The following is a 16,511-nucleotide window of genomic DNA, read 5'->3' on the forward strand; positions in this document are numbered from 1 at the left end:
CAGCAGACTTGGGACAGAGGTGAGCCCTCTGAGAGAGGAACGTAGCGGTATGTGTACATATGTGTGTGTGGTGTTGGTATATGTGTGCCCCATGCGTATGTACACAGGTAGGTGGACCATGGCAGCGTGTGTGTACACACAAATTCACGTGCGATCCAGGTGCCGAAGGCCTGCTCCCCGTCCCGTCCACTCCACCTGCTGGGTCTGCAGCAGAGCCCCACACACAGCCTGTGCACGACAGATCTTTGATATACGCGGCCGCATTTCAGAGAAACATCTATTTGTATTTGTACCATCCAATCCGGCCACTCGAGTTGCTCAGCCTGTGCCGTACGGTCATTCCGAATCTGGGGGAGCCGGTGCGTGTGACCTGAAATGGGGCTCCATCCCTGGAATGCCAGCCAGCTCATTCATTAACATTCCCCACAGACACAAAGTGGGCATCCGTCATATAGCAGGTGTGCACGCACCTGGGCAGATAGATAGAAGCAGCCCGTGCTGTAGATGAGTGAGACAGGACCAGGCTGCAGGCTCACAGACCCCGGGCCCCAGCCTTGCAGGACGTCCTCAGGTCAGGCCTGGTCACATCCCCTGGGCAGAGGTCAGCGCTTCCCTGTCAGGGCATCCAGGAAGGGGTTTTGTTTATTTTCAGATGCTTCACTGCCACAGCTCTCAGCTTAGAGTCTCCGAAGAGCCAGCCGTTCCACGAAGCCTTTAAAAAAGAGGGGCCACTGGCTCACTGCATGGCCTAGGACGGGCTGTGCCGCTGAGGTCTGATGGCAGAAGTGTGTGGACCCGGCGGTCACTTCTCATTCCTGTCACTTTTTGTGGAAAGACACTGGGTAGGAAAATACAGAATAATTTGGGGTTTTCTTTTTTTTCCTGTTCCAAAATATTTTAAAAACACAGTCTATTCCGTAGGATTTGAGTCTTCTGTAATTTATAAATGTGGGATTTCAGTCCAGGAAAATTGAATTTTTAAAAATTGAGCAATAATGAGCATATTTCTGTGTCTCCATCCTTGGCCCCAGGGGCCGCGAGCTGTCCGGGACAAGGGCGTGACCCAGAGCTATCTCGTGGAAGCCAAGGCTGAGAAGGGCCCCCTCCCGGCATCAGTCCCCCAGAACCCACCCTTCCCAGACTGGACTGCTCAGCCCCTCAGTGACAGTCAGCAGCGGGCAGTTACCAGTGGCCTGGTAAGAGTCTCACACTCAGGGAAGTAAGTCAGACAATGACTAGTACCACATGATAGCACTTACTGTGGAATCTGAAAAAAAATGATACAAATAAATTTATTTCCAAAAGAGAAGCAGACTCATAGACATGGAAAGCCACCTTTTGGTTACCAAAGGGAAAAGTAGGGCGGGGTAAGTTAGGAGTTTGGGATTAACAAATACACACACGCATATATTAACATGTATACGTGAAATCCACAGTCCGCAAGGGCCCACTGTATAGCCCAGGGAACTAGACTCAGTGTCTTGTAAGAACCTGCAATGGAAAAGAATCTGAGAAAGACTGAATATATCTGTGTATCACTGAATCACTTTGCTGGCCAACTGAAATCATCACAGCATGGTATACCAGCAATCATTCGATTTAAAGAGTCTGTCGCCCACACGCACAAGTCCTTCTGGGTTCAGTGGACCTTTGTCTGTTCAGCAGACAAAAGAGCCCTTAAACTCGTGTATTGTGAAATTAGAAGTTTGAATCTCAAAACCTAATCATTGGGAATTGTGCTCTTTGTTAGAAGGAGAGTGATGGATGACTTTGTTTTGGAGAAATTATCTAACACATTTCCCAGAGGCAGCAGCAGCTCCAGGTTCTTTGAAGATCAGCAGGGTAACCATGACCGATAGCTCAGCTGGTGAAGAATCCGCCTGCAGTGCAGGAGACCTGGGTTCAATCCCTGGGTTGGGAAGATCCCCTGGAGAAGGGATAGGCTACCCACTCCAGTATTCTTGGGCTTCCCTTGTGGCTCAGCTGGTGAAGAATCCGCCTGCAATGCGGGAGACCTGGGTTGAATCCGTGGGTTGGGAAGATCCCCTGGAGAAGGGATAGGTTACCCACTCCAGTGTTCTGGCCTGGAGAATTCCATGGACTGTATAGTTACAAAGAGTTGGACAGGACTGAGCGACTCACAATCACACACACACACACACACACACACACATATCTGGAGGGCTGGGACCCCCGGCTGGTCCTCCTCAGCTGACAGCAGAGCCCCCTGTTAACACCCCGAGGACCCCACTTCCTTGCTACCAGGAACTCGAGTGTCTGTACAAGCGAGGGTGTCGGCTTCCCTGCCAGCAGGAGGCCATGGTCATGAGCAGCATGTGGAGGCCAAGGGATAAGACAGGGTGGGAGCCACGGGCCTGGGGCCTGGGGTCCTGGCCCCCAGTCCCCAGTGTCTGCACTGCTCCGGCTCTCGGCATTTGCCCTGAGACACATGAACACCTGTCCTGCAGGCCCAGCAGGCAGGTGTCTTTCGGTCAGAGTTAGTGACCACCGGGGGCCAGGGACCGGGCTCTGCAGGAGGGGCTGTCACCATGCACACCTTTCCTCTGGGCCCCAGGCCTGGCCTCCACCCGGAGGGCAGTGCTGACTGCTCACAGCCACCTGGCCGGTCCGGCCCGGGGTCGCTCACTCACCCTGCCCTGCTTCTCTGAGCTCATCTTACCCAAATGCCTGAGGGCCTTTTGCGCTTAAGTGAGGACCCGTTCATTTCTGTCCTGTCTTTCTCTCTTGTCTTTTATGGCTGTGCCCAGAGGCATGCAGGATCTTAGTTCCTGACCAGGGATTGAACCTGTGCCCCCTGGCCCCTGCAGTGGAAGCGAGGTGTCTTAACTGTAGGATTACCAGGAAAATCCCTGGTTGATTTCTAAGTATGATGTTTCCCAGCAAAGATCAGTTGTATTCAGGTGGTGCTAAAGCTTGAGAATAGGAAGTGGGCTCAGAGCACCCAAGTCCAGGGGTTGGGAAGCAGAAGGGGTGGGTTGGCCAAGCCCCTGGCTTCTCCCCAGCACCTGGGCTATCCCCATGCCCAGAAGGACACCCTCCTGCCAGGAGCCCCTGTGAGCTGTCGGTTTGTCCACATCAATCGCCAGACTCAGGGCTGCCAGAGACGGGGCGACTGGGGACCGGGTCACAGTAGGAGTTTTCCTGCCGCTTACCAAGGTTTTGTTTTTTCCTGGGTTTGCACGCCTGTGCACATAATGTTTCAAACGTAGCAGGTTTTTTCTTGGTGGTTGGAAGAAAGAGTGTCCGGTAAAATAAATCAAGGTGAAGCTATTTCTCTGTAAACCATTTTGCGTTTTAAAAATTGCCTGCTCTTCTGAGATTCGTTTGGGAACTGAAGGCCGGCAGTAGTCAGGGAGAGGTCGTCATCACCGCCGACGTGTTCCTGGAAACAGTTTTCTGTCCCCCATTTTCATCATTCATGGGAAGTGTTCTTTAGCGTTTTCCAGGCCGTGCTCCCCTGAAAGGGATGGGGCGGCGGCCTCTTCAAACAGCGGGGTTCTCGGTTTCCTCCCCAGCTCTGGCTCCTCTGCTCTGACCCCAGCGGTTCACACGGTGTGTTAACGTGGACGATGTGGGAACGAGAGCAGGATCGCCTGTGGAGAGCCAGCTCCGGGCACGCCCTGCTCCTTCCAACATGCAGAAGACTGCTCCCAGCCAGCCCCGCTCGCCTGGGGACCCCGAGGGCCGGGTGAAAAATCTTAGCTTTCTGCTGCGATGTGGTCCTCCCGCCAGGAGGGGGCACTGCTGGCCAGCTGCGCACACTTGTTCAGTCGCTCAGTCGTGTCCGACTCTTGACGACCCCGTGAACTGCAGCTCACCAGGCCTCCCCATCCATCACCAGCTCCCGGAGCCTACTCAAACTCATGTCCATTGAGTTGGTGATGCCATCCTCACCATCTCATCCTCTGTCGTCCGTTCTCCTCCTGCCTTCAGTCTTTCCCAGCATCAGGGTCTTTTCAAATGAGTCAGCTCTTCACATCAGGTGGCCAAAGTATTGGAGCTTCAGCTTCAGCATCAGTCCTTCCAATGAATATTCAGGGATGATTTCCTTTAGGATGGGCCAGTTGGATCTCTTTGCAGTCCAAGGGACTCGAAGAGTCTTCTTGCAAAGACTTCTTACAGAAGATTCAAGCTCAGCCCCACACATTCCCTGAACATGTGACCCCAAACGCCCATGTCCCCTGGTTCTGTCCCCAAAAGGATGCACAGGAATGGAGAAGGATGCCTGGTTTGGGATCCAGAGGCCTGGGTTCAAATCCTGGCAAAGCAGGGTGCCTCATCACTTCCAAGGGGAGGGTCTTGCTCCCAAGTCTGAGGCCCCCAGCCCTCTCCTGGGGCCAGAGCCGCACATCCTGCTGGCTGAACTTGACCTTCAGGGAATCCTGAGACCACCCGCCGCTCACAAGACTAGGAAACAGACCTAGTCTTGTTTCCCCACAAAGGCGCCTTCTCCCCTGACCCCCGTTTAGTTCCTGGGATCACGGCTCCTCCTGGGGCCTGCTCTGTTGCCCCGGCTGCCTCACCTCTGGCTGACTCTCTGCAGCTACTGGGTCTCCCTGGGGTCCTCGGCCCCTTCCTCCTGGATGGCAGCAGGGGCCCTGCCGGGCTCCTTCCCCACCAGGCCTCCTTGGGGCCTCCCCACCACAATCTCTGGAAAGCCCAACTCGTCTTGCAGGGTGCTCCTCCCTGTCCACTCCCTGCCCGCTGCCCCGTGGGGTCCTGCCCACCTCTGACCTCCAGAGCTGCCTTTCCATCACCCCTAGTCCTCCCCACCCTCCAGCCCACCTGTCTGTGCCTGTGTGCCCTCGCCTCCCCCCACAAGACTCTCCCCCTTCGTGCCCAAGACCAGGCTTCCTGAAGACCCAGCGCCAGCCCCTGACCCTCTGAAGAGCTCCCCAAAGCCTGGAAACTTAACCTTTGCTTTCTCTGTGCTTTCACGATGTGTCTTTATAGGTTTACTTCTGTTACAACATTTCTCATGTGCATATGTGTTCAGTGACTTCAGCCGTGTCTGACTCTTTGAAACCCTGTGGACTGTAGCCCACCAGGCTCCTCTGTGGGATTCTCCAGGCAAGAATCCTGGAGTGGTTGCCACGCCCTCCTCCAGGGGATCTTCCCTTTCAGGGATCGAACCCAGGTCCCTTATGTCTCCTGCACTGGTAGGTGGGTTCTTTACCGCTAGCGCCACCTGGGAAACCCCAACATTTCTTACATTTTTGTATAATCATTGACATTTATATGTTTGTACTTCCCTGGTGGCTCAGACAGTAAAGCGTCTGTCTACAATGCGGGAGACCCGGGTTCAAGCCCTGGGTTGGGACGATCCCCTGGAGAAGGAAATGGCAGTCCACTCCAGTACATTGCCTGGAAAATCCCATGGATGGAGGAGCCTGGTAGGCTACAGTCTATGGGATTGCAGAGAGTCGGTCACGACTGAGCGACTTCTGGGATCTGGGATTTTTAAAGTGAGGGCTTCATGGGTAGCTCAAACAGTAAAGAATCTGCCTGCAAGGCAGGAGACCTGGGTTTGATCCCCGGGTTGGGAAGATCCCCTGGAGGAGGGCATGGCAACCCACTCCAGTATCCTTGCCTGGAGAATCCCATGGACAGAGGAGCCTGGCAGGCCACACACAGAGTTGGACATGACTGAGCGACTTTCACTGAAATAATCAGAGACATTTATGTACCTATATTATACCTTCATTAGAACACACTGCAGTTTGTGATAATGTCTGTCCCCAAGCGAACTGTGAGCTGGCTGGAAGCAGGGACCAGGTGCCGCTGACCGTCACTCAGCAGTGCCAGCAGAACACGTGGCGTCAGAACCTTCAATTAATGTTCTCTCAAGCTGGTGCTGCCGTCACGAGGATGCTTGTGTGTCCACACACTCACTTGTCGAACACCTAAGGACATTTATTAAGTCAGTACCCCCAGGTTTGGACCCGAGTGAAGGGTGTCATGGGAATGAAGTTGGCTGTGGGTGGGGGAGGGTTTCTGACCCAGGGCTTAGCTGACCCGAGTTCTGCGGGTGATTTCACACCCGCCCGGTGACCTAGGGTAAGTCACCCCCAGGCTCCTTCTAGTCACCTCTGAAATGATGCCCCTGGAAGACTTGCCTCTAAAGGCACTTGCTGCACTTCCAGGCTGAAAGGGGGCGCCTGCAGGGTGGGTGTGTGGTCCCGTCTCTTCCACTCGGGAGTTTTATGTGGAAGCTGGATGCAGTGGCGTCTGAAGAAACGCTGGTTTACTGGTTAAAGTAGTTCCAGGTCGGGAGGCCGTGTACCAGGAAGAGACTGCGCCCTCCTTGTCTGCTGACTTACTCTCTCTCTGTCTCTGAAACATGGGAGGACCCTTGGCAGCGTCTTGTGACTCATGGAGAAGAAATGGGACAGCCTCCCTCGGAGGCAGGCTGCACGGGGTAGCGCTGAGGGTGGGTCGGCGGGGACCTGGGGCCTTCCTGCTGTAGCTCCCGGGGGAGCTGGGCTGGCCCTGCAGAGGCGCGGGCCGCCGGGGTGGGCTCCACAGGGTGGGCCTCTCCAGGCCTGGATGCTGGGAAGCAGCCAGCAGGAGGGAGCTGCCGGGGCTCCCAGAGGCAAGCTCGCCCCCTCCTCAGCCTGTTCTCAGGGCGATCTCCCCTTGGCAGACAGGCCACTCCAGACTCAGTCAGCCTGAGTCACTGAGGCCAAGTCCAGGGAGAGGATGAGGGGGAGAGACAGAGAGAGAGACCATACGCCAGCTCCGGTTCTAAGTGGATGTGAAGTTCTCGCTGCCTGCAGGAGCAAGGCCAACAGCTCGCCTGCAAGCCACCAGGGCGCCATAGAAGTGCCCTGGCATCACAAATACGGCCATTCCAGAGGGCAATCCTCTTTCTCACGGGTGGTGGACGGGCTGGGCTCAGTCGTCTGAGTCCCAGAGTTTGGAGAGACGGGTCCTCACCCCTTTTCACCCTCCCACTGACCCCAGACCCTGAGCAGGGCAGGGGCCCCAGGCAAATGGGGTCTGCAAGCTGGGGGCTTGTCTGGGAGGCTGAGAGGGGACAGAGAGTCCCCGGAGGGTCCGAGGCCACCAGCACAGACGGGCACGGTCCGTCTGGAGCCCACAGCCCGCGCTGGGGTCAGAGCGGCGGTCCTGAGTGTCACTCTGGAGCTGGACATACAGATCCTGGAATCTTTGTGGTCCCAGCAGAGCTGAGCAGAGTGGCCAGGGCCCAAGCTTCTCTGCAGAGGAGTAGAAGCCCCTATTCCTGCCAGGAGTCCTAAGAGCTTCGAGGTGTGGTCAGGGGATCCCGCCAACCCAGCCAATCCGGAGTGAGCAGGCCTGTCCGGGGGGATGGGCCGGCCCCCAGCAGAGAAACTTGGGGTCTTAGCTCTGGCCCCGTATACTGCGAACTGGCTGATGGCTGGGCTATGGAGACTCACGTGGCCACGGCCTCTGTCCCCCTCTCTGACAAAGCGCCCAGGGGCCTGCAGAGAGAGACCAGTCCTGCCTCTTAGAGCCACTGCCTGGTTCAGGGGCCACTTACAGCCCCTTGAAGGGCAGGGAGGACAGGGAGAGGGAGCGGGATGCGTTCAGGGAAGCTGGTAACAGCGCGGTGCTCACAGGCCGGGCGCTTTTCGATTTCCATTTGCTGGGAGAGGAAGCAGGCTTTGCTTTTGCTCCTCCTTGGCCCACCATCATCTCACAGGAATGTGTCCTTAAGCGTCTCTGAAAGTCGAGGCGCGGTTAATAGCGGAGGACCTGCAGAGAGTGGCTTCCGGCCGTTCCTGGCCTGCGAGGCGTGGGTTCCCAAACAGCCGCGGGATCAGGTCCGTTTTGTCATTCGGCATGGCTGTTTCTCTACGCTTCCGCCCCGCTGGCCTTCCAGCCCGGAGAGGTGCCCACAGGTCGCAGGGAGGACGGGGCCTGAAAGGCAGGACACCCCGCCTCTGAGCCACCCTCGCCCGCCCAGCACCCAACAAGGGCTGCCGGACCCCGGCCTCTCCGATGGTCCAGGGGAGCCCACCCCGTGCCTGCGGGCCTCGGCCCCGCCCCCAAAGGGGCGGTGCTGTTTACCGCCTGCGCGCTTTCCTGTTAGCCAGGCCAGATAGGAGCTCGGTGCCTGGAGCCCCGGCTTCCCATTCTCGCCCGTGGAAGCAGAGCCCCTGTCGCCTCTCGTCCCTGGACAAACGTGTCACAGAGACGGCCTTGGGCGGACACGCCGCCCTGGGCACTGACCCTGCCCATCCCAGTCTGGCCAGGAGCAGGCAAGGAGGTGTGCAGAGCCTGCTGCACCCAGGGCCCCAGGATCTCTTAGAGGCCTTACCCAGCGGGAAGAAGAGAACCCGGCCAGATCAGTGGGTGACCCTCAGACTCCCACGGGGGCCTGTCACTGGCACCCCTGCTGCCCGCCTGTTCAGGTGGGTGATCATCGAGGTACAGTCACAGCTGGACACAGGTTGGCTGCATGGCTGTGTCCACTGGGTGTCGCAGGTGGGCCCCGGGCGTCTCTGGGTCTGGAACTCTCAGGCAGGATTTCAGCGGTGGGCACAACCTCGAGGCCTGGCTGCCCACAGTGGGCCCCACCCCCAACAGGGAGCATCGTGATGCCCAAATTCTTGCTCTCCACCCAGCCATGTGCCCCTGGCACGCCTCTGCCCATCCCAACCGTGGTCTAATCTCTGAATAGGGATGCAGGTGATAGGGGCTGGGCACCCCACACCCAGTTCTCCCTGCTCGAGACTCTCTCCAAAGAGCAGCAGTTTTGCCTGAGTGCAGATGCTGAGTCCTCGGCTTGGGGTGAGGCCTGCCCTCTGCACTTCTCACAGGCTTCCGTGTGCTGGTGCCACCGCGGCTGGTCTGGAGGAGAGATGCTTAGGATGCTCGGGAGTCCAAGCGCTTTATGTCGAGAGGGCGCTGCACGGAGCACGGAATGTCACACCTGGGCGACCAACATACCTGGGCTTTCAAACTGTGGCACTGGGGAAGGCTCTTGAGAGTCTCTTGGACAGGAAGGAGATCAAACCAGTCGGTCTGAAAGGAGATCAGTCCTGAATATTTATGAGAAGGAGTGATGCTGAAGCAGAAACTCCAATACTTTGGCCACCTGATGGCGAAGAGCTGACTCATTTGAAAAGACCCTGATGCTGGGACAGATTGAAGGTGTAAAGAGAAGGGGATGACAGAGGACGAGATGGTTGGATGGGATCACCGACTCAATGGACGTGAGATTGGGTAGACTCTGGAGTTGGCGATGGACAGGGAGGCCTGGCGTGCTGCGGTCCGTGGGGTCCCCAAGAGTTGGACACGGCTGAGCGGCTGAGCAGCACCACTCCTGGCTGACCGTCTCCTCTGCTGTCAGTCCGATTTCTTCACTGGACCCCTTTTCAGCAGGTATTTATTGAGCACCTACTGCATGCCAGGTGCCACACTAGACCCTAGGGACCTGGCTGGAGAAAAGGCAGTGCCCAGCCCTCCCAGGATTACAAGAGCGTTGCACACAGCATCTTGTCTGCCTTTCTGGTTTGCAGTGGGGAGACTGTTGGGCCAGTTGTCCCTGTGCCTGTGGAGACAGAGCCCAGGCTGCTCTTCATCCGGATGGGAGGCGTTTCCTGGCAGTGTTTCCCGGAAGTGGCATCCGAGAGGGGCGCTTGCTGAGGACTTCAGTGCCTCAGGTTTCTTTTCCTTCCTGGGGGTCTGCAGATTCTCGGGGAGCAGCTCCAGGGACCCCACCCTTCTCCATCCAACCTCTGGGCGTCCTGGGATGGTCAGTTAGCAAGTAGTGTGAGCACGGGGGCCGTCACCCCCGGCCGGCCGGGTCTTCTTGCATCTGGAGGCCTGTGGGAGCTTCTCTCCAGTCTTAGGATCCAGAACTTTCTGTGTGCTGGGGCTCGGTTGCTTGTCTCGTTCGGTGTCCTTTCCAGAGCTGGGTGTTCCTTCTAACCTGATGCCCCCGGTCTTTCCTGAGCGCGGGACCCTCCCCTCTGGATCTCGTGTGTGATTGCGTCCGCTCCCTCCTTTGCACATGCCTCGTCTTTTGGCTGAGATGCTGGGAGACTCCAGGGGTCAGTCTCCAGTTAAGGAATGGTTTCTCGTCAGTGTCTGTTTTGCTATTTTGCTTCTATTCTTTCCGTGGTTTCCTGGAGCTCTTCCCTTGTCTCCTGTTGCTCCTTCTCTTTCAAAGCAGAGTGTCCCTGTTTCATCTTCACACACTCTGCTGGCTTCTCCCAAGATGATAATTTCCGCTTGTTTGAGGGTTTGGTCCCTGTTCATGGGGCTGTGTGTGTGTGTGTGCGCGCGTGCGTGCATGTGTGTGCATGCGCGTGTGTGCATGCGTGCGTGTGTGCATGCGTGTGCGCGTGTGTGTGCATGCACATGCATGTGCGTGCGTGTGCATGCGTGTGCGTGCATGTGTGCATGTGTATGTTGCTCAGCAAGGCCGTTTCCGCTCTATGGCCCTCAGTCCCCTGTTATGAATCGTCATTTGTTTTCTACCTGTATTGATGGCGCATTTTGTTGGTTCTCTCCCTCCAAACCACTCTTGGGAGCTGTGTTCAGACAGTCAGAGGCTGGGTCCAGGCTCGGTGAGGGGCCAGAGGGCCTCAGCTGAAGGGCAGTGCTAGACAGACCCCAGAGGCAGGAGGACCGACCTGCACAGACTGGGTGAGACCCGCCAGGGTGGGGGGCAGCTGTCAGCGTTTCCGCCACTGGGCCCATTCCTGCCCATCTCCCCTGGCACCCCCACCCCCACCCCAGTGTCCGTGGGAGCCCAGGAGTTGAGGGTCTTTGTTTTAGGTGCAGCGAGTGGGAGGAAGGAAGAGCTGTGCCAGCGAGAGCAGCCTGGCCCCTTCCGTGGGTGCCGGGGTCTATGGAGGTGAAGGGGCCTCTACTTTTCACTCGGAAGGGGCAGTGGGAGCTGGGGCAGGGCCCTGGACGTCTGCTCTGTGCTGCGGCCCACAGCCAGAGCCCTGGACTTCAGAAAGCAGCTCCTGGTCTCCTGACCCCCCTTCTACCCTTCAGTGTCCCTCTGGCACCCTTTTTTGGCAGCCCTGACAAAAGTCAGGGTATTTTGTCCCTTTCCTTCTGGTTGCAGAGTCTTAGCTGCACTTCCTGTAAAAATGTTGCCATTGTCTATGCTGAGCTCTAGTTGTTTATCAGCACCTTTCTTCTCCCTTGATGGACTTCTTGGATCCATGCCTGGGCTTTTTAAACAACTAGCAGCATTCTTGGCACATGAAAGGCGCCCAGTGCCTGTTGGAAAGAGGGATGGATAGATGGACGTGTGGATGGATGGATGAGTGGAAGGGTGGATGGATGGATAGTGGGTGGATGGGGGGATAGATGGAAGGGAGAGTGGATGGAAGGGAGGAGAGAAGGATGATGGATGGATGGATGGATGGATGGTAGATGGATGGTGGTGGATGGTGGGTGGATGGTGGATGGATGGTGGATGGATGGATGGTGGGTGGATGGTGGGTGGATGGATGGTGGATGGATGGATGATGGATGGTAGATGGATGGTGGTGGATGGTGGGTGGATGGTGGATGGTGGGTGGATGGTGGATGGATGATGGATGGATGGATGGTGGGTGAATGGATGGATGGTGGGTGGATGGTGGGTGGATGGTGGGTGGATGGATGGTGGATGGATGGATGGTGGGTGGATGGTGGATGGATGGATGATGGATGGTGGGTGGATGTATGGTGGATGGATGGATGGTGGGTGGATGATGGATGGATGGATGACGGATGGTGGGTGGATGTATGGTGGATGGGTGGATGGTGGATGGATGGTGGATGGATGGATGGTGGGTGGATGGTGGATGGATGGATGATGGATGGTGGGTGGATGTATGGTGGATGGATGGATGGTGGGTGGATGGTGGATGGATGATGGATGGATGGATGGTGGGTGGATGTATGGTGGATGGGTGGATGGTGGGTGGATGGATGGTGGGTGGATGGTGGATGGTGGATGGATGGTGGGTGGATGGATGGTGGGTGGATGGATGGTGGGTGGATGGTGGATGGATGGATGGTGGGTGGATGGTGGATGGTGGATGGATGGTGGGTGGATGGATGGATGTTGTGTGGATGGTAGATGGATGGATGGTGGATGGATGGTGGGTGGATGGAGGAATGGATGGTGAGTGGATGGTGGTGGATGGATGGGTGGATGGATGGTGGATGGATGGTGGGTGGATGGTGGATGGTGGATGGATGGTGGGTGGATGGATGGTGGGTGGATGGATGGTGGGTGGATGGTGGATGGATGGATGGTGGGTGGATGGTGGATGGTGGATGGATGGTGGGTGGATGGATGGATGTTGTGTGGATGGTAGATGGATGGATGGTGGATGGATGGTGGGTGGATGGAGGAATGGATGGTGAGTGGATGGTGGTGGATGGATGGGTGGATGGATGGTGGATGGATGGATGTTGTGTGGATGGTAGATGGATGGATGGTGAGTGGATGGTGGTGGATGGATGGGTGGATAGAAGGAAGGAAGAGAGGATGGGAGGGAGAGAGGGAGGAAGGAAGGGAACAGCATGGGTGGAGGGATGTGTGGGTGGGGATCAGTGAGTGAACGGAAGACCCTAGAATGAGCGCTTCCCCCTTAAGCCCGCCTGCCTCTATTTCTGGAGAACTCTTGGGGCGCCCCTCCCCGTGTCAAGCCCTCGGGACACAGATTGGAGTAAGACCCTCCGCTGCTTCTCAGTGCCCTGTGGCCTGGCCTGGGTGAGAGAAGAGGGCAGCCACCCTCTCAGTCCAGCCGCCGCCTGGCCTCTCCACCTGCCCCCCTTCTGGACCGGGCAGACTGAGGCCGGCTGAGCTGTGCGCAGGACGCACACACACAGTTTCAGGTGGCTGTCCCACGCAGGAGGCAGTCGGGGCCCCAGCTGTCTCACATTTGTGGCTGAGAGCGCCGCCCACGTCAGCAGACCCGGCCAGGGTCAGGGTGACATCAAGGGGGCGGGCCCAGGGGCCCTCAGCCAGGAAAACTAATGAACCTGCCGCTTGCTCTCGCCTGAGCCCCGGGCCCCACGGGCGTGCAGAGCGAACCCCGAAACCCACACTGCTCAGGGCGGCCCTGCCGTCCTGGCTTCCACGGATGATGCCGTTTCCCCTTGGAGGGCTGGCGAGGCTCATATATCAAAACCTGTTGTAATGACTTCCTCCCGCGGAGGAAGGCTTCCATTTAGCTTTCTCTAGCTGCCCCCCTTATTAATTATCTAATTACAACCACATTCTCTGAGAGAGCAGCCTTTGACTTTCTGCCCAGGACCACTTTAAACGGCTGACATATTTGGAGTGCTCAGAACTTGGAAAAAAGGAGTGCGTGTGTGTCTCCAGGCGCTGGGGTTCAGGGAGGCAGGGTCTTCACGCTTGCAGGGGTTTGTCTGGATACAGTCAAGGGTCCCAGAGCCCCCTGAGCTACAGGGCCTCAGTGTGGAGCCCAGGCTCCAGGGGAGGGCGGGGCACTTCCCTGCTGCTGCTGCCCACTGCCCAGCGGATCAGACCACACACACACACACACACACACGTGCGTGCGCACACACACACACACACACGCACGAGTGAAGTGTGAGTCAGCCCGCCAGCCACGGCCAGGCCCCTCTTCTGGTTGAGACGCCTCACTTGACTAGTGCAAGGTGATAAGAGTAGGGGAACCCAGTGAGATATACGTGGGACCTCCCTATACATTTTTTTTGCAGCTGTCTGTGAATGTATGGTTATTTCAGAAGCACAGGTTTAAGGACTGACCTGGTGGTCCGCTGGTTTAGAATCCGCCTTGCAATGCAGGGGACTCAGTTTCAGTCCCTGGTCGGGAAACTAAGATCCCCCAGGCCAGGGGGCAACTAAGCTCACCCACCACTGCTGAGCTCGCGCGCTGCAGCTAAGACCCAAGCAGCGTAAGTAAATAAGCGCGTTTTGTAAGAAGCTTGGGTTTAAACAGTCACCTCCCTTTGCCAGCCCCGACTCCACGGCTGCCCCGTTGCTCTTCATCCTCACTCCCCGCCCCCCACCACGGCTGGCTTTGCTCTCACTGTGACCCTGCAGCCCCAACAGTGACCTCACCCTAACCCCCTTCCCTTGCCAGGGGGCACCGCTTTTGTCCACGGGAGCCCACCTAGGGGCAGCTCCTCCGTGGGGCGGCAGCGGCCTGCGGGGTGCTGTGCGGGCCGAGGCTCTGGTGGGCGCGGGAGGCGGGGCATCCGGCCCTGGGGTCTGGGAGTGGCAGCCGAGTGTGGAGGTGGGGACACAGGGAGCCCTCTGGGCCGGGCTTGGGTCCCTGGGGGCAGCGGCCTGCAGGTGCCCGGTGGACCTGACCACGGCTGACTGTCCAGCTCCTGCCGGGAGGATGGGGCAGGCAGGTATCAGAGCAGCTCACAGCTGTCACGTCCTGTCGCGGGGAGGCCACAGGCTGAAACGGCCACGTGGCCCTGGAACACGAGGGCTGCAGCAGCTTCTCAACGTCCCTGTGCCTTGTCTTCCAGACTCTTGCGGGGCTGAGTACAACTGGCATCGGGGAACGTCCGAGTCTGCAGCGTCTGAAACCCAGCGACCTCCAGGAAGCCCCCCCACCGCATCACCTCGGCGCTCCCGCACGGAGTCCAGACAAGGGCCCAGCGGCAGCCCCCCTGGACCACGCGGCCTCCGCCCCCAAGACGCGCCCCCTCCAGGAAGTGGCGCTCACGGTCCATCTCGCCGGTCCATCTCTCACAGTCCATCTCGCTGGATAGCTCACGGTGCCATCCTCGCCGCTGTTTGAGAGTGTTCATAGACCCAACCCTGGGTTCTGTTTTTTTTTTATTTTTATTTTTTGAGGGGGCGGGGATTGATTCTGAAGATCGCTGAATTCAGGAACACATTTACGAGGATTTTATTTTGTATTTCCCTTTAAGTGCTTTTTTTTAGTGTATATTTTTTAAAAAATAAACCAGAAATGCCTTCCTGTACATTCTGTTTCAACTGGACCAAGGCTCTTAACAAAGGAACCTCGAGCTACACCCCCCAGCCCCAGCCCCAGCCTCTGCATGGCTGTCTCGAGTTAGCCTGGAACCCTCACCTCTCCCCTTTCTCTTCCTCTGTGATTCACTCAGCTAACCTTTTTTTTAATATTTTCTGTTCCAGTGTATATGTTGCCTATTTGTTTTATTTATTGAGATGTCTTTAACAAGCTCAGTGATTGCAGTGTGGCTGTGTATACCGCGCCCCTCCCAGGAACAATAAATACGTCCCTGCAGCCCCCGTCTCCCGTCTCTTTTCTCTACACTGCAGCATGCGCCCGGCTTGAGAAACTTGGAACCAGCTGCAAAAATAACAATCGCGTCACTTTAAAGGGGATCAGCAGGGATGTGAGACGTGTTAGGCTGTGCGTGACCCTAGAACTTTCTAGAAGCACCAGCGCTGATGTGGTTGAGCATGTTCAGCGGGCCCAGGTCTGCTGGCCTCAGCCCCTCCATGTGCCCGTCTGCTACCCCCGGCCCCCGTCAGCCACCCATCCTATGTCCTACCCCTACGGTCTGAGGTCAGTGCCAGCCAGGGCCAGCCCGGCAGAGCCTTCCCGGGTGGAATTCCTTGCTTCCGCCGGACACGGCCTCTGGGCTCACTTACATTTATCTCCTGGTGGGTCACTGTCTGCTCTGTGTGCCTTCAGTCTCCCTGATGACGAATTCTATGGCAGCTGACCCGCTCGCCGCAGCTGTCCCATCCCCTGAAGCCCGGTCTGTGCAGCTGGGCGAGGGTGAGGGTACGACGCCTGCGTGTGCAGGTAAGGAGGGAGCCCTGGGGCAGAGGCCCCACGGAGGCTCCAGTCTGTGGCCAAGGAGACTCTGGCCCGGGCAGGCAGGGGGACGGTGCAGACACGCTCCACGCGGGACAGGAAGTCCCACTCCCCACCTGCTGGCCTCCTTACTGTGTCTGCGGGCATCAGTAGCAGCTGGGGTGACGCCCAGGTAAAGGGTTTCCAGCCGGGGAGCTGCAAGTCACCTGCTCACCACCCTGAGGCTCCAGAAGCATAGCTCGTGGGGGACAGCTGGTACCTAGGTCAGCTGGATGGAGCTGTCCATGGGTGAGAGGCCATGCAGACCCCGTGCCGCCTCCAGACAGGGTTCTGGAGAGTGGGGTCTGTGCCAGAACGTGGTGGACCCTGAACCTTCTCACCTCAGTCTTTACTCCTGTTCCCGAGCCCACAAGAAAGGCAGGCGCTCCAGAAATGCCAGTCTGTTAACTTCCATCACTTTGCTGGCTCCTAGAAGTGACCTTGGTGCGGTGCCCTGCAGCACGAGCCCCAGGGGCCGCTGCATACAGCAAACACAGACAGATGCCTACACATACACGTGCACGCACCTGGGCTTCCTGCTGAGACCTTGGAGGGCAGAGCTGCTATCTTGGCAATGAAGTCCCGCCATGTCCTGTGCTGTCCCGCAGGGTCCCCGAGGCCTTTGGAGGTCATGAAGACTGCAAAGGTCACGGTCGTCCTCCAGGGGCTGATTAGAGGGAATGCCAG

General features: G+C 57.5%; 1 protein-coding gene across 1 annotated transcript in view; it reads left to right on the plus strand.

The window, feature by feature from the left end:
* The window catches only part of TWIST2 (twist family bHLH transcription factor 2), a 53,412-nt gene extending 38,817 nt beyond the window's left edge, over positions 1 to 14,595 (plus strand). The window contains exon 2 of the mRNA XM_052637947.1: positions 14,497 to 14,595. The gene's annotated coding sequence lies outside the window, so the exon portion shown is untranslated. The remainder of the gene's footprint in view (positions 1 to 14,496) is intronic.
* Positions 14,596 to 16,511: the final 1,916 nt, after the last annotated feature.

Source organism: Budorcas taxicolor, chromosome 3, assembly GCF_023091745.1.
Source record: "Budorcas taxicolor isolate Tak-1 chromosome 3, Takin1.1, whole genome shotgun sequence".
NCBI classification, from domain to species: domain Eukaryota; kingdom Metazoa; phylum Chordata; class Mammalia; order Artiodactyla; family Bovidae; genus Budorcas; species Budorcas taxicolor.